The sequence below is a fragment of the Micropterus dolomieu genome, linkage group LG06 (assembly GCF_021292245.1).
Source record: "Micropterus dolomieu isolate WLL.071019.BEF.003 ecotype Adirondacks linkage group LG06, ASM2129224v1, whole genome shotgun sequence".
Classification (NCBI taxonomy): domain Eukaryota; kingdom Metazoa; phylum Chordata; class Actinopteri; order Centrarchiformes; family Centrarchidae; genus Micropterus; species Micropterus dolomieu.
In genome coordinates, this window is record NC_060155.1 from 17,603,517 (window position 1) to 17,624,643 (window position 21,127).

Sequence of the window (21,127 nt, forward strand, 5' to 3'; positions counted from 1 at the left end):
TATGAGCAAAATAAATTATTTGGGTCACTCTGGCCTGTAGTCTGAACGCGACCATCACCAATTCATGCACACACAGGCGCACACACAAATGCAAGGAGTCTTGGCTCAGCCTTAATGTGAACTGTGACTTTTAGAAATGTCAGGCGCCTCGCCAAACAGACAAACAATGTCAATCACTCTCCAGCAAGGGAGCAGCCATCCACACACAATGGAGAACCCACAATACACAAGGAAGGCAGGATGAGGACGATGACACCACCGAAAAAACAAAAACAACTTCTGGAAAGCTATAAAAGCATCTTAACGGGTGCAAAATATCACTGCCAAGTAACACACGCTGCCCCTGGTAAGAAATAGGGAGCACAATGAGGCTTTCAGTAGCGTCATGATTTCTCCTCGCTGGTTGAGATGTGTGGTGTGTTTAGGCTCATGTGTTTGCTTAATAATTTCTGTGCAGACTCGTTCTTCACAGGTTTGTTTTTATGGTGATGCAGTTAATGTGAAGAGATCAAACAGAGCTGTATCCAAGCCACATGAAAAGAGGGGAAACGGGATATCTCCCAGTAGAGATGGGTCTCAGCTAAACTGGATTTTATAAACTGCCAGAGTTTGTGCATACTGCATTTAGGTGTTTCCAAACCAAGAGGCCCCATCTGGGTGGCAGCGGGGCAGTCAGGGAGGAAGTCGGGGAGACGTGGTAGGCAGCAATGATAACCACATGGAATACCACCATGCTGTCTAACCACAGGCCTACTATAGTTAATGTTTGCTTTGGTCAAATTTTTTGTCATCTGTGGTGGTTGCACAATTGAAGTTGTAAGATTTTCGTTTTAAGGCTTGATGTTTGTTCTGTGTTACTGGGAAGGCAGGCTCATTTCAGTGAATAGGGGGAATGTTTACTGTGAAACTTCACTGTGGAAGTTCATTAATCTAATTCCGTAGTTAGACAAAAACAGCTTAACTCAAGGTCCACTTAGAGTTTAGTAAAATTATTAATGCTTCATCCATTTATTTAAAATTTTATACAGGCCCACAGAGCCGCTAGGGTGGATTGCTCCTTTCTGACTTCAGTTAACTTCACACCTCACACACTCAATCAGACCTCTTTGAGCGATTCATCTTGTTGCTTCAGTCTGTTCTTTACTTTGCTACTGTCAGCTGTCATTTCAGTGTTTGATCAATGCGATCCACTTCCATCACATTAACCTCCAGTTCCATCATGTCTCTCCAATAATGTATTTCAGTGAACTCATATCCAGGTTGTTATTCACCACCATCAGTGTCTTGACTCCATTGCGGGGGATGTTGCTATACAGCCTATGACTGCCCACATAAAACAATGTTACAATGGGGTCCTAATCACCAAAACCTCCTTATTTATTTCTTTTTGCTTTAACTTAATTACTAATAACTAACTAATAACTCTTTAAGCCATCACGTGACCTAAGTATGTTTCTGACATAATTTACAACCTACTACAGATCAAGGCCAGTCATGTCAAACAGCAGACCATTTGAAGAGAGGGAGGTCTTGGCAGCCAGGAAGAGATGAGAAATTGTGAAGAAATAAAAGATTGTAAACATCAGTGGAGGGATTGTTAGCAAACAAGGGAACAGACAGTTTGGGGAAGGAAAGAACAAAAGAAGCTACAAACTCTCAAATCAAAAATAGTTTTACAGTGATGATACAAATGTTTGAGCTCCATGCTTCTGGGACAGAATGAGACAATTATTTGGCAAAGCTTTTTTTTTATTATCTTTGAAGTGTTCAGTTTCAGAGTCAGTTTTTTCGTGCGTGTGTTTGTGTGTACCTGTGTGCTTTGTCTTACAGCTTGGCTGATGTGATGTGTGAGGGCTTTTAATTTTAGATTTGATGACAGCTTTAACTCCCCCAACCCCCCAACAATGACACACACACACACACACACACACACACACAGAGACGCACACACACTGGGAAAAAAACACTACCTTTTACATGCTCAATTAAGCACTGATCTACCTTGTCAGTTAGAATTCAGGTCACGTGTGGAGGAGCAGCTGTGTGTGTGTGTGTGTGTGTGTGTGTGTGTGTGTGTGTGTGTGTGTGTGTGTGTGTGTGTGTGTGTGTGTGTGTGTGTGATGCTTGTGCACATGTGTCTTTGTGTTTGTGTGCATTCTCAAGCATGATTAGGCTGTGTGGGTATGACTGAAATTATACAGTATATTGCATGTGCCTGAGCTCTCCTGTGCAGCATCTGTGGTCTGTGTATCTGTGGCAGTCACCCTCTTCACAGCAGTAGAAAAAACTAAGAGAGAGCTTTGAAAAGAAGCTTTCCTTGCACTACTCTACTCTACTGGAACTTTACTGTGCTCAGTTGTAGTCTACACTTTTCCACTTTACAGTAAAAACTCTACTCTGTTTTTCTCTGCTCTACTCTGTGTGACTAAATACACTCTTCATTGCTCTCCTCTACAGATATTTGCTGTAACACTAATCTACTATTCACTATTATTTCACTGCTTTAACTACGTAGGTAGCTTCAACCATCATCTCTATCAATTGTGATGATAAAAATGACAGCTTCTGCAACATTGCTGAAAAACAGGTCTAATGGGGCAACAAGCATAAGATGGCAGATGATCAGACAGGTTGTTAAAAACAATTCTCAAGTTAGCCAAATGTATTAAGGAGAGAAAACCGAACAGAAAATTCCACCCCAAAACTGTCCACTGTACAGATCCATCACAGCTTACAGACCAACTTCCTGGTTCAACTTTGTCTTAATATATGTGAGAGCATTCACAGTTTTCCTGTGCAATGAGGGATTATTAGCTACATTATGGGTCCGTTTACTTTCAGTTTTATCTGCAGATAAAGTGGTAGCTAATCTGGCCAAACCGTCAGTTAAAATCTTTCTCATCATATGGCCACTCATGTGTGTTTCCAGATCTCAGCAACCACTTTGTCGTGTACAGTGTCACCACATCTGACTGGACTGGTAGCCAGAGTATTTTACTTCCATAAAGTTGGGGCACTCACAAGAGACAGATTTGGAAAAAAAAGTAAATATTGAAGCAGCAGGGGCCTGACAAACCCTGGCTTTTACATAAGGGTCAAGATCCAAAAATACTGGATCTGTCACGGCCTATCCGTGACTTAATGGTTTTATGAATACACACAGTTTCTCAGGTACACCTAGCTAAAACTAATGCAGTCTAATGCCCTAAAATAAATCGCACATTAAAAAAAAGTTTTAATGGTCAGTTTTTGTTGAAACTGTTTTAGAGAGGCATTGTGGTGCTGTTGAATTGTATTGCATTATACTGAGAGGTGTTTATGTTATTCTGCCTACCCCAATAAGGGTAAGCTAAGTGTATAGAGTGTATTTTATTCTGCTGTAACTCCACCAGTCTGCTCTCCCTTACTTGGTTTTCCTCTACTCATCACTACTCTGCTCCTCTCTCCTGTAACTCAGCAATATTCAAATGCAATTCCACACGGTGATGGAAATTGTAACATGATGAAAGAGTGGAACAAGTAGGTGAGCTCTTTATTACTTCATGGCTGCAGGTAAGACTTGCCCTAGTTGGCCTGATAATAGTGTGTTTCAGTATTATTGCCTCACTTTGCCTCCCTGTCACTGAGGGGAATCTGATTAAATGATCACGTTGATCTGCAGACTCACTCCTCAACCTACTTTACTCCAGATTTAACCCTGTTTCATCATCCATGTCTTCTTTCTGTGTGGGTTTTTTTTTCCCCCAGCCTCATTCTGTTTCAAAAGCAAGTCGCTAACAAACATGCTCCACTTTCTGTCTGTATGTTAAAGGACTAAATTTCATAACAGAGTAAACACCTCTCATGAAGACTTTCATAAGGTCTTGTCTGTTATCTTTCTCTGCTGCTTCCTGTTGAAATGGAAAATGTGGATTACCTGTTTCCAGTCACTACAAACACAGAATGCTATGCACAGAATAGAATGTAATGGAGGGTGTAAGGGGGTGCAGACAAGTAAAAAACCAAATCGGATCAAATTAGAATGATAAAGGCCATAACAGATTGCTTCTAGATACAAAATGTGTGGAGGAGCAGCTGTGTGTGTGTGTGTGTGTGTGTGTGTGTGTGTATGTATGACTGACACCTCACTTCAACTACGCACATGTTCCCCTAATTCAGTCCCCATTGCCATAGACACCAGTGTTACAACTGACCTGTCTTGCAATGTTAACAAAAGTGAATAATAACTTGTGTATCTGCACAGTGATTTAGTTTTATGATTTTAGTTTTTCCACAATCCTGCTCACAGACAAACGAACTGCACTGAAAACATAAAGTCCTTGGCAGAGGTAATGCATTGGATATAAAGGACAATTTCACAGTATTTAGCAGTGAGAAATAAAGCACCTTCTATAAACATGCTTTGCAATTACAAAAAAAGCTTCACATAAAAGCTGTTTTGTTGGTGATATTGATGAGATTTTTTTCCAAAAAACCTGTAAATTAACTCTGAAAACATAAATTAACTCCCTTGATTGTCTCTCTCTTTCACACACACACACACATTTAACGCCTCTAATGAAAATGCCCATCTGTTTGTTTTTCCTAATTACAACACATTTGGCTTGTAAGAACATTAACACAGCGTGAATCCAACATATTTTTTAAAGCACATAACTCGCCTGAAAATATTGTGCATCTTGAAGGCATACCACTGCTAAAGTGCCAATTAGTGCTATACACACCCATATCGACTTTAGCTACATGGTCACGTTGCTGCCTGGGCCAGAGTTAGATGGAGACTGTACTCCAAAGAACGACAGCATCAGTTGTTTCAGCAACAACACTGTTTATGTGACATCATATTATTGAGCAATGTCGGAATAGGTGGATGGGTCAAGTATTGGACTTTAACACAAGAGACCACAGCTTGTTTCTCGTTTCAAACTGACAGTCAATTTTGTTTTATTTTAAAGTATTACCACAATCTTTCCCGGACCTTAACCGCAAATTTTTATTTTAACCATGATGACAAAACTCCTCTAATCCTAAAGGATCATTTTGGTATTTTTAAACCTGGGCCTTATTTTTGCATATTTTGGTGATGAAGTGACTAGTAGGCCTAGGTACAGAATGTTTTGGAATCCGTGCAGTAGACGGCTTCAACTTGCAGCCTAGCTCAAGGAAAATTCTCGCTCTGAAACCTCGTGAGGGACGAGTTGCTGCAGGAAGACAACAGTGGAAACGTGAGTCAGAGTTGGAGAGAAGAGATTGTTGTGTTGGAGTAACATTAGGAAATAAAGTATTGCTAGCAGTTTCTCTATGTCACAACAAACTCCTCTCTCTCATTTCCACCAGCATTTCCTGCAACAACTCGCCTCCCCTGAGATTTCAGAGCAAGAACTGTCATTGAGCGAGACTTCTGTTTCTGGTTAAAAACAAGGGTTGTCACCAGGAGTCAACTGGGGGTTCCTTTCCATGACACCTCATATAACAGTCTAAGCCCGGCAAAAAGACTGCCGGCTGAAGAAATCTCCTGCACGAAGTCAAACCTTTTTGTACCTTTTGGTAATTTCAACAGCAAAATATGTGAAAATAGGGCCCAAGTTTAAAAACCATTTCAACCCAAACCATGATCTTTCCTTAAACCTAACCAAACCTTAACCATAGAGGTGTAACAAAAAAGATTTATTTTTCAACAATTATTTGTAACATTTCTGAAGGCACAGGCAAATTATGCTGTCCAGCCAATAGAGGCATCAGATCAGAAAACGCTTCTATCTGTGGTCAGAGGGCATGAACAACATATTTGGTTTTAATGTGAAGGACAACGGAACCGGGCTCAGCAGCCTCCCAGTGATCATGGCTGGACCTGGACCAAACACAGACACCAAGACAACAGATAAAACAGTAGTGATTTACAGGGGCTCCAACCAGGACTCTGACTCCTGGACGACGAAGACACAGCGGGTTCAGGCAGGCGTCAAGTGGGAGGGCAGCAAGAGGCAGGTGGGGCATCAGAGAGCCAGCGACAGCATGTAGAGACAGAATATTTTCACGTACAACTCGATGAATTAAGGGATTAAACCAGAGTTGGTGATTGTTGGAACAGTGGAAAAACTAACAAAGATGGTGTTGGTGAGTTTTATTTTGCTTCTGTCGAGTTTGAAAGAAATGTGTTTTATGAAGTTAACAAGGCAGTTAGTTTAGTGAAAAGGAAAATAGGTGTAAGAATATTTCCTTTCTTGACATTTTTTAAATTTATTTAGTTTATGTTTTGGACTTGGACGCAGGCTCAGAGAGCTTGCGTAACATAAGCTAGCTGTTTCCCTCTGTTCCCAGTCTTTGTGCTAAGCTAAGCTAGCTGCTGGTTGTGGCTTTATATTTAACAGACATGAGAGAAACCAGTATCATCACAGCCAGTAGTAGTTCGCGGTGCCTAATGTTAGTAGTACTAAAATTACCCAAATACAGCTGCTAGCAGGCAAAGAGCTGAGTGACTAGAGCATAAGCAATTCTGTTTTTTAAATCCTCAGTCCCCACACTCCATTAACTCTACGATTTGCCCTTCATGCCTCATTGTCATTCTGTGGAACCTGGTCCATCATTTGTCCACTAGACTCTTAACATCTTTCTCCTCGGTCTCCGCTGTGTTGTTGCTGTCTGTGTGAGTATTATGCAGACAGGCCTGTCAATCCTTCAGTAGCAGAAATACCAATCTTTTGCACTGCTGCAAATCACAGCATCATCAATTTGTCCTTGACTGAATGCTCAGATACCTTAAAGCAAAAGAACAGTAAATTCACCTTCTTCCCCATATTTCTTTGATTTTTAGGTGAACGGCTGGTATACCTGCACATATACACACACAGACCTAACCAGCTGGCTTACAATCCCATTGATCCCTGCTCTTTAGCCTACTGGGATAAAAAGGTCAGTCTAATTGAAACATTAGCGGCCTCAGGAGAGCTGAACTGGGCTGAACTGTGACATTCACTGAGTCCAGAGACCAGGTCGTCTCCTTTTGCTCTCTGTCTTCTCCCTCCGTAGGACACTGTGCCGCTAATGGTCTCGTCACTGCAATGCAACCACTGTGTCTCACATCCACAGCTCCCTTTTCTTGCTCTCTGCTGTCACTTCTGTGCTAACAAATGTTTGGAGGAACTTTCTTGAAGGACACCAAGTTGCTGCTGCTCATCCTCAGTGCTTAATTACACCTCAGGGTCATCTTTGACTCGGCTGACAGACAGAAACCGATGAGCGTGGCTTCTCAAACTTTTGTAAAACCTCTGACCAGGACTAAATTCAATAAAATTCTGGTTTGCAGTCCATTAATTTTTTTTGTTGTTGATCTGAAATATTTTCTGTCCTTTCTCTCTGTTTTAATATATGTCATCTTTCACATGAGATACAATATAATTTCAGCTATGGGAACTAGAAAAGGTGGGAAAATTCAGGATGATGTTGTGGCAGCTCATATAGAGATATTTTAGGGCCATCTAGTGGAGATAAACAGTGTCACATGATGTGTGGTACTTTCTACATAACACTTGACAAAGCAGAAGTGCTCCACTGGGAGATAAAAGAGACAAAAAGACACATTAACATAAGAAAGGAGTATGCAACCCACAAAATAAAAGGCATAAAATTAAGAGGAAAGACAAAGAAACAAAATGCTTTTTCACGTCTGTGGGATGGACAGATCCAGTTTCTTTATTCTCAAAGTGCCACTGGATCAAGTATGTGCATATGATCAGTAAAAAAAATGACATGATGAGCTGTAGTTGGTCTTTAGAAGAAGAACCGGAATAAAAATGATATTGTGTTGTATCAAACAAGCACTGAAGAGATGCGACATATTTCATTTTAAATGTACGACTTGTTTACTGTCTCTAATAAGATGCCTGTTTATTACTTTTATTGAGTGTTGGAAGTACTTTTATTTGAGTACTGCACTTCAGAATAAATTCGAGTATTTCCATTTTATGTTACTTTGTACTTTTTTGCTTTTTATCAGCAGACAGTGTTGGAAAGTAACAAAGTCTATTTACTCAAGTACAATTTTGACTTTGCATTTCCATGCTGTTTTGTACTTCGACTCCACTAAAGGCAAGTAATGTACTTTTTGCTCAACTACTTTTATTTGGTACAATTAGCTACTAGTTACTTTGCATATTCAGATTGATAATACAAAATGTAATCAACAAATAATATGTATTAATAATTATATTATTCATTCATAAAAATATTTATTTTTATAGAATACATTAATGCTTCCTGTGGGGTATTTACAAGCTACTCAGATAAATAAAGTAACCTTTACCAGCTGCATTGTTAAAGCTAAGGTAACGGCCAATCATTTCATTCGGACCAAATTAAATGATTGGCCTTGCTTATTACAATCCTACCACAGCCACAGATACAGGGTTCTTTTCATTTTTGTGTCAGAGCATTTGATTTATTGATTGCTGTGGGGATGTAAAGTTTATTTTAACAAATATAACCAAAAAATGCCTCTGAAATAAATAGCTTTAAAGCAATTTACACATTAATGCATCAATAAATATAATTCAATAATAGAATAAACATGATTCTGAAATGGGCCAATCAGCAGTAATAGTACTTTTAGTTTTTGTGCTTTAAGTATATTTTGATGCTAATACATTTGTACTTTTACTTAAATATAACAGAGTTTTCTTCACTGTGGTACTGCTTACTTAAGTAAATAATCTGGAGACATCCTCCACCACTTTATGATGGTGGAAAATATTAACCGCTTTATACAGTAGCCTACAAAGCGGTTAAATTTAACTTTATCTGAATTATCTAAACAGCAATAAAATGTTACTAATCAATGAAAAAACTAAAATATAATAATAAGAAGAAGAAGGAGAAGGGTTATTTTAATAATAAGTAAATGAATATTACCATTTTTTTAAGTAAAGGTTCTGAGTACTTCTTCCATCACTGCTTTTATATAAATCTCTTGATTATGAGCACATCCAAACTTTTCAACATGCAGGAAAAATCTGTGAAATACCTGAAGTCACAAATAAAAACCTCGGACTCCAGTTAAAGTGATCAGGATCAGAGTTTGCACATGTTGTCCAACAGGGGTCACCCGCTGCCTCTGGAGCTGCCTGTTCATGAGGCAGCACCACCTCCCATTCATCAATCTTCTTTTATTCACATTGACAAAAGAGACATCAAATAGGGAGGTGTGGGAAAACACAACAATGCATTTCAGAACACAGACACTGGCTAATATATGCAAAGTGGGAATAAAACCAGCCTAGGCGCTCAGTGTGTGTGTGTGTGTGTGTGTGTGTGTGTGTGTGTAAATGACTAAATTAGTATTTATAATTTACTTGCCATTTTTGTCTGTAAATAAAATGACAAAAAACAAATGTTACATAGACAATTAGGGACTCTTGACACTCATTCAAACAGGGAGTAGGCCTACTCATACAGTGATACAATATTTGTGCTCTAAAATAGTTAATAAAAACAGTTTTTGCTCCCTGCCATTTTTGTCTCACAGGATCCGAATCCACAGTCCGCAAAATAAACCTGAAATGATCTGTCGATCTCCTAGCTGGCTGCTCACTGTTTCCCACCCAAATCAAAAGGGGCGAGTTGTAGGGGGTCATGTCTGGCCACCCCTCAGGAGAATAACGGGGTCTCTGTCTGCCCCCCAAACCACCAACGGTTCTCCACTGTCCCTATGGCAACAGCCAAGGACCCTGGAAGCCCCCCAGACTGGGCCGTCCAAGCAGATGCCCATAATTAACGTTGCTATACGGAGGTGTCAGTCTTGCCAGTCTGCCTTACATGGAGGCAGACCCTCTCCCAGACCTGTCAGAGGCCCATAGAGCTGGGTGAAAAATGACTGCCCTGCGGTGTGTGTGTGTGTGCGTAGTGCGAGTGCGCGTGTGTGTGTGTGTGCGTGTGTGTGTGTGTGATGTGGGTTGGGGGTGGGTAATGACAGAATCTGCCCAATCCTCCTTAAGAGTGACCATCATGCAGTGGCAAAAAATAAAAAGGATTTTGTTTTGTTTTTTTAGTCAAGACCATCTCTAAAGAAACATCTGAGAAATGTGTCACTTGTGCAAAAGTCAAACTGAAACAAAAGAGCCATAAACCAAGTACAAAAGATTAACTTTAAATCAATGAAGCTCATATGAAATCATTAGTACATATGTTAAAACATTTGTGAAGTCACCTTGGTGAATATGTTAAGTTCCTGCTGACATGCTGTCGTGACACTGACTGACTGGGTGTCTGGCTGACACGGGTGGCTGAAGATGAGATTGTGTCCCGTCATCCTCTCGTACAGCCAAGCTAAAGATATGGAGGGATCAGAAATCTCCATAAGAACTGAAACAACCAGACCATGGTAATATACACCAGGCTTCTGGACATGAATCATTTCACCAGCATTTTGAAGATTCATTATTGCACCAAAACACACACACACACACACACACACTTTTGACCACTGTACGTTAAGAAAAGACTGCTTGGAAAAGTTCTGTAACACTTTATTTTAAACCCCCTATATTTAGGAGTTATAAGCAGTATTTAAAAAAAAGAAAAAGTTTTATAACATACTTCAGTATAGTTAGATTAGATATTAGATAATGATATATCATTAGATACGTGAGCATTTTTAAGTATGGATGTATTTATCAAGAACTATAACTCCTACAAAGAAGCATCAGTAGCTTATTAAACAGATAATGACTGATTGACACAATAATCCCAGCGTAATAATATAAAATATGTCTTCATCTGTATTTAATTATCTGTAAATACTTCTTCACTGACAGAGACAACTGAACAAACTCCATCTGCTTATGAAGGCCATGGGATGTGGCTGAAAGCTCTGGAAGAAATCTAGAATCTAGTTTTTCAAACTACTACCATTCTACATTAAAACACCTCTAAAAACACCAGTAAATGATTTATATGTCTATGCAAACAGTTAATAAATTTATATTTATTAACTGTTTAAAAAAACAATTTTTTTTCACACTATTACAGATATGTTATTCTGTGTATTTAATAATGGGTTAAAACGTTTATATACCAGTTATGAATGTTCATAAGAGGAATTATATTAAAACATTAATAGCAAAAAATTGCCTTACATATGCTTCCAAGTACATCATGGTGTGTAATGTATAAAGTGTGCATACAATAAATGCTAAATGGTGGCTTTATAATAATGTGTTACAGTATGTTATTTAAGTTTGTTTTTCTGCTGGCAGTATTGATTATAAAAAAAACCAAAAAACATCCAGCTGGTTTTCTTGCTTCGTGAGCCAGATCACATTGATCAGATTCAATGATCCACTGAGACAACATCGTCCCTGTGGTTTCCTGCCTCGACAGGTCAACTGATCAGTGCTGACTGGGTTAAAGACACATCCGTCTGCTGTCCGGCAAGTGACACCAAAGGTCACCAAATGCACTATCCACAAGTCCACGAGTTCATCAACAGCCCTGTGGTCACCGGCACGCTCCAGCGGAGGGGGGTCAGGGGGGTCGGGGGATTGTCTCACCTCTGACCTGGCCAGCCCTCTTTGTGGTCATTACATAATATGATGTTTCCCTCCACACTGATGAATCTGTTTCTTTCTGCAGGACCACTGAGGGCTGCAAGTAAAATGTCTTTATGGGGTTGTTCAGCTTTTAAAGCCAAACTGAAGAGGTCAGTAAAAAGGAGGCTAGTGAAAAGGTATATGGGCTTGTAAAAACAAAGCTGCATGCTGGTTCAGAGGTTCAGTGACTCGTTTAATTTTAGTTTGTGTTATTAGCTGTGGGATTGTAATGACCACATTGTACTGGCTTAAATTGCAGATCTAAGTTTTTTTAAAATCTAAACAAACAATTACAAATTATATAAAACAAAGGGTAGCCTACATTTAGTAGTACTAACATGAACGTATAGCCTAGGTGAAATAAGGATCATGGTGGAACAAATTCCTGATATGTTAAACTCTTCACTGATCACAGACAGAACTACACCATCCAAATCATGAGTGAGGGATTTATTCCCTTAGGGGTCGTGGGATCCACAAGCCAGACACTGTTTTATGGGACCTCAAATGCAGGAACATGGGAGGTGGGACGGGGCTGTCTGGGACTGAGCCAGTCAATTATACTCTGGCTAGACACATCACACTTACATGCCATACATGTGGGAATCTTCTGCCTCTGACTCACACTGAGCTCCCGCTCATGTGGACAGACACCTGGTCCTGGCTGAAAAAAACTGGAGCTGCTGATTCCCACAGTTTGATTTACATATTGTAAAATAAAATTACATGAAAAATTTACAGATGTTTAGCAAGCACTTTGAGCTACAACAAAGATGCCTCATGATGCAAGTGCTGGTTGTTTAACATGTTCTTTAAGGATAATATGTGGGCAATGTCACAGGCTGTAAAAACATTCCTCCTTACAAATGCTAAAGTGAAATGGGCTGTGTGTTTCTAAGAGGAAAACATGATATCGTAAATGTAAGTGTAAAACTTATGTTTTAGTAAACTTAATAAGGCCTTTAATAATAAAGTCTTTAATAGCCCCTGACTGTCTTTGAGCTATGACATATGATCTGCTGTTCTAATGTATATCATTCTTACAACAATAATGATCATTCATTTATTATTTATGTTTATTATTATTCATCAGCTCAAACATTCTTCAGATACAGTGTTCCTGTCTTTGACCAATAAAACTCATCAACTTTTAACTTTACTGTCCTTTACTGTAAACATGGAAATAAATAAATAAATCATGTGTGTTAAAACCTGCCAGAGAAGTTCACATTAAATAGGCTGTAACTATAACATAAAATACTGTGTATAGTTTTTTTGGTGTGTGTGTGTTTTGTGAATTTTTTTTCTTGTCAAAGGAGGTCAAAGCCAGTGTGCCCAAATATTCTGAGTCAATCAACAGCCTATACATACACACATACAATGAAATGAACATAAAGTGTTTTCATAAACTTATAAGTATTATTATCTGTCCATGCACAGTATTGAAGTATTTAACTGCCCCAAAAGAGCTCCTCCTTGCTTTTCCAGTCCTTAAAACGTTTTCAGCAATAGGTTTAGGCTAATAAATCTTGTAGCTTGTGCCAAAATGTACATTAACTAAATTATTATTTTATATTATTTTAACAAGTTCTTTGAAACCTTTGCTTTAGATTTTTTAAGACAGGGAATTTCAATTTAATAGTAGTAAAGGTTTGACATGCACATTGTTGTTTAGCTGCAATGTGTCACCATCTAAACAATGAAAATATGTCAAGTGGGAGACATAGGTAACAGCCTTACAGACATTATATGAGCATTTCTATCAGGGTTATATTGTCTATATTTGGACCCAGATCAGTAGCCCTACTCTGGAAAAGTCAAAGCAAATCCTACAAAAAAGAGCAGACTAGAAAATATGTGATAAAAGGTTTGTAATAAATTCAAATGTAGTCACATATTGTATTAGCCTATAGCTATTTAAGAATCGTTGTATTTCTTCCTGTGAGGAAACATTGAAAATTAAAATGAATTATGTATTTGCTTAAATAAATTTACTCTTTTAGTATATGTGACATATTTGTTTTTTTTTGGTGTGCTTTGGTTTGCTTTGTTTGTTTCAAAGTGTTGACGACGACAGCCACACTCGGCCTATCTGTCTATCTGCTGCTGCATTTGAATATAAGTTGACGGACTCTCCCACTGCGGGGAGTGCGCGCCCTTTTTGGAATTAGCCACGCGGCACGCCTCGCATAATAATTGTGGCTCGCGCTTTGAGCTTGAACTTGACCGGAGGAATGCGGCTCGTGGGAACGCAGGCTCGAGGGTGCCCTCCTCTATTCATGGCGCACAGGTCGGTGTCAGCTCTGATTATCATAAAACCCAGCCTGCTTCAAATTAAGGGACGAGGGCTCGGGCTCGCTCTCCCTCTTTCACACCAGGCAGAGGAGGAATTAACAGGTCTCTGCAGGAGCCTGCAGTGGTGAGAAGTTTATTCTGTTTACTGAATTTATACAGAAAAGTTTAGCTAACCCTCTTTTGTACAGCGTCAGTCCGCTCTAATGCTACAAAATGTCTGTAATGTTACTGGGTGTAGCTTGTAACGCAGTTTGTTGACAGGAGAAAGTTAATAGTGACCTTGTAGGCTACTGAAAAGTCTTAAGGTTTTATGTGCAGTCACTGTAGCTTAGCTGCCGCACAATTATTTGCCATCACTACTTTTTACATAATGTTAAGAACGACCTTTCTTCTTTTTCAAAAAGCCTAAATTATATATTTTTTTAATTGTTGGGATATGAAATCTATTCCTGCACATGTAAGTGATCATTGGCTAAAAGCACCACGCCAATGAGAATTAAAAAGAACTTTCTTTCGCCCATAAAGGTGAGTTTTGTTTCTCACCATCCCTAATTTTGTTTCATTAGCCATCTCATGCAGATAACATACTGCAGGCCTACAAGATAGTTTGAATGCACATAGCAGTGAGCCTTGTGTTTGTTATGTTGTTGCCTTGTTGTTGAAAATGTGAATTTACAGTGTAAATATGACAATATTGGTCTTACAGGTCATAACTTTTATTTTCTTTACTTTTTTCTCAGTTTTGCCACTGCACAAAAATTGACAAATTATGTATTATTATACATCTAAAATGATATTACATTATTGTAAATTATAGCCTACACAGCATGTAGATACACTATGTATTCAGAAATATTTTCTTAATCTATTTGTTAATGTTGTATTTACCAAGGTCCTGTCTCCATTTAAAAAAAAAAAAAAACAACAACAGTGAATTCTTATTGACTTAGACCCACAATCAACAATTACAACCCAGTCTATAGGCCTGATAAATGTACAAACAAGAGTTTAATGGGAAACTGCTATTAGCTTAATATCAGAATAGAATAGAGTAATAATAGAAAAATAATCCATGTGTATTTCTTTGATAATTTTACTAAATTCTTCTCATACAGACTTGAGCCTGATGGTGCATCTGCAGTCAGGCAGTCAGAGGCCTTCGAGCTTTAAGATGAAACATTAACACCAATACAGTTTGCAAACAGTTCATAAAAGAGACATAAGAACATAAAGACTGAAATGACAGAAACATTTATATATTTCATTCACAAATCAGTCACCTTTTTTGTGACGTTTAATTTAAAGCAGATGAGCTATGAAAACAGTATGAAATGAAGTATTTGCTTAATCAAAGTGCACTGTACTGTTCAGAATAGTATTTACAATAGAGTTTACAATTTACCATTTAGAAGTTTGAAAATAAAAACACTTGTTTCTTTGTGAGTGACAAAAGTTCAGTCATTTTTGGATTTATGGATCCAGTTCTACACAAACCTCAAACTTCACAAATATACAGAAAACATTCATAGTGAGCTCATAATTTATCCTAAATGATCATACAAGGATTTTTAAGGTACACATACCACACACTGCCATATAAAGATAATTATTTCCTTCTGGACTAAAGTACTATTATACAGTGTGGAAAACTTTAAAGTAAAGTGTAAAATAAGGTTTAAAACCAAAATAAATCAAAACTTGCAAAGGAGATATTTGCTAGAAAATACATGTACCATGAAATGTCATATATTATTGTCAAAATATTTATTTTCACACATCAAAATGTGTTAAATATGTATACACTAATAATTCAAACATACAGTATTTAACAGCTTTTACACATTTATAATGTCAGCTGAGTGACCACAATGGAGGTTGCATGTTACTTGTGGAGTGTGTTGAATTAAATAAGCATGTTAAAATATAACATGTTTTAAATTTCATAGAAGATACTGGAACATGTAGCCCAGAGTTTTGTAATAATGTGAAACTGCACTTTTTAAAATTACAAATAAAGAATATGATTCTTCTGAAAAAATAGTAGTATGTCATCAGAGTCAGAATCAGAAATACTTCAGGCATTGGATAAGAAAAAACTATGATATATAAATGTAGCTTTTAGTTAATTAATATCTGTTATAGATATTATATGCTGTGCTAGACAGATTAGCAATATATAATTTTGTTGCTGTGTGAATTAAACATCAGCACACATGTCATCTATGTTTTATCAGTTCAGTTTATCTGTGTTGTATGTTCATGATCTGAAATAATAATAATTGTAATAATAATAATATTCATATGAGAATAACAATAATGAAATAATAAGAATAAGAATAACGAGCTATTAGTTATTACTACTGGTAAACCAACATGTCATTTTTTTAATCTTCCAGCGTTTTATTTCAGTTTCAGTTTCAACAGGTCAAGTTGTCTGATTAAAACTAAAATAAAGTGTTTATAAAACAGTATTTTAATGTTAGCCCACTTAATGAAAACGTATCTAACACCATGCTCCACATTTTATACAGTAAAGCTGGTTTCTGATTATAGATTTTTTTTTTAACACCACTGTTTTCATAATGGCCTATAAACTTTCCAATAAGCAACATTTATTTTCTTTATCTTATATTTAAAATATACATTTTTATTCCGTGAAGGAGACAAGTGGCTGTTAAAATCTAGACTTTAATATACAACGTTTCAATTGAAATGTTTAGACTTTGTCTGCACCAGAATAAGTTTTAGGTTTCTTACTTTTTTCTTTTTCTTTTCCATTTTTTAATCTCTGTGCAAACACATGCAAGCTTTGTGCAAAAGAATATATCCTTATAAAACAAAATGACAGTGTTACTGTACTGTGAACAGTTTTGACGAGGTGATCCTGTCCCCTCTCACCAAAGTGTGTCGCTGTTTCCTCCTGTAGTAGATGCATCTTACTGTACACTGTATTTCTTTACGTCTGTGCCTTTTAAAAACGAGGCTTACAGCATAACATTTGTTTTTAAGATCGAAACCGTTAAAATTGATTTCCTGCTCCTGAAATAGCCACAATATGTTGGTCTGCAGGCGAGAGTATAACTGCATGCATTATTCCAGTGTAAATAACAGGCTTGTCAGTTACAGGTTGATCATAAACAGGCTGCAAACACATGTAGCCTACAGCCAGCGTACATTATTGTAAAGTAGCTACATACATTATATCATATAGGGCCTACTTGAATTATTTTCTTCTGTATTCATATAGGCTCTAGCATCTTTGTCCTATAAATAACACTGAAACAACTCAACAACAGTCTGCGATGTTAAATAGCCTACATATGTACCATGACGGTGTCGATTTGTGAATCTAGGAATAGGGAGAGTTAATAAAACGATTGATCCTGGATAATGGAGGAGATACCCACCTCATGACTGTGTGCTTCCATATAAAGGCGTATAAAAAGCACTACATGATCAATAAATCCTACTGTAGGCCTACGTTATGTTAATGAGGCAATAACAGACACGTTTGGGCTCTGTAAATATCACGTAGCCTATTTTGAGTAATGTAACACAAATATGTTTATCTAAAGAAAATACGATCAGGTTTTAAACTGGTGGTTATTCGTCTGTATTGCTGACCTCGAGGTTAGGCTACATTACCCATTTTATTTAACATCACGTGATCTGAGGATCTGATGAGCAGCAGGAGTTTGTCGACGCGGTTCTGATATCAAAACAAACCAGCAACCACTTCCAGGCTGTTTTATATTCCCGTTTATTCCCCCAAAATATCATAGGGCCCTGTTTGACAAATGTGATAGGCCCTGAGCTGGCTCTATTACCTCCCTCCTCCTCCTCCTCCTCCTCTTCCTCATCATCATCATCATCCCTCCCCTCGCCTCTCTCTCTGTCTGCAGCCGCTGCTCTCACACTCCTGTCTGACCCGCTTTATCCGGTAAGGGAGTTTTTTTTTTTTTTAACATGATATGCTGTCCGTTAATGCAGCAGGTAAAGTACATTAAAGATTTGAAGGAAAATAGCAACAACAGGCGCTGCAGGGTAGTTTTGCCAGGCAGGGTAGATCTCTCTCTCTCTCTCTCTCTCTCTCTGAATATCGAGTCCCAGTTTATTTGGATGGAGTGCAGAAAGGACGTATTTTGGGACACAGATTATAATTCACTTAATTAGGCTATGTATTTTCAAAATCCAGAGAAGAAGAATTACGAGGATGTAATTTTTTGGACTGAACTCAAGTAAATTGTAAGTAGCCTGTATTTTGACACGAATGTAGCTGCAACATGGTGCACGTCAATTAGGGATTTATTTAGGTGTGTTTTTAACTTCACAGTTTTCTATTTTATAATGATTCTATTTCAGTAAGGGAAAAACATATTTTGGTGTGTGTTATTACTAGAGAAGACATGATAACAATTATAGCAAAGCCCAAAACCTAACAATCCTTCTAAAATCATCTGTTTATTCCAACAATTATTTGTGTTGATATATTGCTGCTCATATCAGGTCAGGACTAAAAGCTAACTGTGACTGGAATATTATAAGGATATTATAATAACATCATAACATATTACAAATACTGTGAAGTATGATATGGCCTCTTGTGCGCCACTGGCTCACTTCCAGTCATCAGACAAATCTTACCAAAGTTTAGACAAATGTTTCTTATCATGCAGGGAAGAATGTCAGTTAGCCTGCATTAAAGTTTATGCAAACTCCGGAATATTTAATGAGGCTCTTTGCTGCCATGTGCTCACGTGGGTAGTATTCATGTAGTAGTAGGGAAGGAGGAGGAGGAGGAGGAGGCCCCAGGCAGCGCTGCAGTGCAGAGTTCAGCAGGGAGATATTGTTGTGAGCCTGGGAAAGTGTAGCGGGGCTGACGCCAGACTCTGTTGTGCAGGGTGGGGGGACCGCGAGGATCCCAGACCTGATTGTCATGTAAATTTCTCTCCGGCACGTTGTTGAACTTGATGTTGACTTCTTTCTTTTTCTTTTTTTGGGGGGGGGGAAGGATGGAGATGGGGGGTTAAATTTTCCCTGTCACTTGTTTGTGGGAAAATCCATCTGAGGACCCCCCCCCCCCCCCCCCCCACACACACACACACACACACACACACACACACACACACACACACACACACACGAGGACACCTCGTTCAACAGATCTTTCAAACCTTCAATACAGTTGACTGTTTAACTCCAGTAATTAATATTATTGCAGTGTAATATTTTGAGCATGCAGGCAATAGATTCAGATCATGTACACAATAGCTTACTTTTTTTTTTAATGTAACAGATATTTTGTGGTAGGGCTGCTGTAGAGTGTTATGCTTTTATTCTAATGGTAAAAACATACAACAATTGAATGAGACAACATGTGGGCAATGTTAAGTCCAATGTCTTGTATTTTTTAAAAGCATTTTATAATTTTAATAACACTGGTGTGCTTTGCAGGAGAATTTAGCCTACTCTTTCTCTTCATTTATGATTGCAATATAGCTATAGTTTGCAAGCAAACATGCTACAATATAGGGATGGATGCACGTGTATTCTAACGCCCTGATCGCGCATGCTCAAGAGCAATGAGGATTGTGCATCCAGTCAATGAACACCACTCTCATGCTAATGTAACAACAATTATTTGTTTAAAGAATTGTCTGCCTTCCCGCTCTTCTCAAACCGTGCCGACAGCACACTGTGGTGTAAGTTCAATTACAGGATGACAGCAGCGGCGGCCACAGCTGATTAGATCTACTTATAAATGATGCAGAGTATAATAGGATTCATACAGTAGGGCCGGACCTGTGCTGAAGCCTGACAGGAGAGCTGCACCTCCTTGATACTAACAGATTGCCCATGCGCAATAATCAGATATGTAACTGCTATCTGATGCAAGCTTCGTTTGGAAACCCAGACTGTAGCTCCCTGCTCTTTTATTGGTTTAGGCTACCTGCGCGCGCTCGCTCACACACACACGCACACACACACTGATCCCAGCACCTTTTTAAATATCCTTTCAAACTTTGAGAGATATTGCAAGTTGCTATTTGGGTCTTGTCTCCGCCACTGGCTTGTTTTATCAAACGGTGTGATTGTTATCGTGTCCACTATCTCATCCCCTCATCCCAGATATCACTCATATCATAATATCACAATCGATAAGGTTGCATATTGCCTGAACATGCTATCAGGGTTTGGCTAGGCGTGGGCCTTTTCTGCACCAGGGACAGAAACCCTGAATTCCTCTGCTCGGTGCCTGAACAGCGAGTTTTTCTATTATCGTTATTATTATTTAATAGAAAAAGCATAACATTTGAAACATGTCTTCCTTCGTGGGTTCTCTGCATCCTGGAAACAGCACTGATCAGAAGCTTCTTCAGAGGCTTCTTTAAGATTTTGTTTTAATACTTTAAATAATCTAAAAGGGCTTTTGATGGTTTAGCCTGTTATCTGTTATAATAATGTAGTCTAACAATCGTGGAAAAATAATCCATAGCAGCCATAATCAGGTTACATTAACAAGTAAGGAGAATGTGGGGCAGATAGCCTAACTGGCCTTATTTAGCTACTGTTCCCATAAAATGGGTCTAATCATTTTATAGCTTGTGCGCAAGAGCCGACTGCGCAGACTGGAGTATCTAAGTTAATATTCTGTTCTGTTCCTTTTTAAGGTTTTTAAGAGTTGTGTGTTTTCTTTTTGTTTGTCTTCGTTAAATGATCTGATATAGCCTATTTTAAATTAAAATCCACTAATGCTTCTATTGCCATGTTTTCACACTCATAACAGGTCATCTGTCATTAAAAGAAGAATCTGAAGAGTATTTGTAGTTGCATTATATTTTTAGGAATTAAAACCATTTATGACGTTTGTGCACCCGTTACACCGTCTGTACAGGTTTATAGCCTAAAGCTTATTTAAAAAAAGAGAAAACTTCTGTCAATGTGACAGCAAAGGAGACCTATGCAGAGCTTAGAAATGTGATGTCATTTTACAAAATCTTAAAGTAGCCTAAATTAAGAGAAGTTTTTAAAATGTCTAAATGCAGCCATTGCCCTCCAACTATCAAGTTTGACCCAGCTCCTTGTGCACCAGTCCCTATTTGTTTTGTTGAATTTTTTATGCACTTCTGCACTATTTTGCGGTTTGACGAGTGAGGATAACTGGTGGAATAAACTCCTGATTGGCACACACCTGCGTTCATTTTCAAATTGGCTATAATGATTTCAGATTCCCGCCTCTCTCTCTCTCT

At 38.2% G+C, this 21,127-nt stretch overlaps 1 long non-coding RNA gene across 1 annotated transcript; it reads left to right on the top strand.

The window, feature by feature from the left end:
- Positions 1 to 5,806: 5,806 nt before the first annotated feature.
- Positions 5,807 to 7,314, top strand: LOC123972648. Its single transcript, XR_006825446.1, has 3 exons — positions 5,807 to 6,117; positions 6,516 to 6,646; positions 6,815 to 7,314. It is a non-coding gene; the product is annotated as an uncharacterized LOC123972648 (long non-coding RNA).
- Positions 7,315 to 21,127: the final 13,813 nt, after the last annotated feature.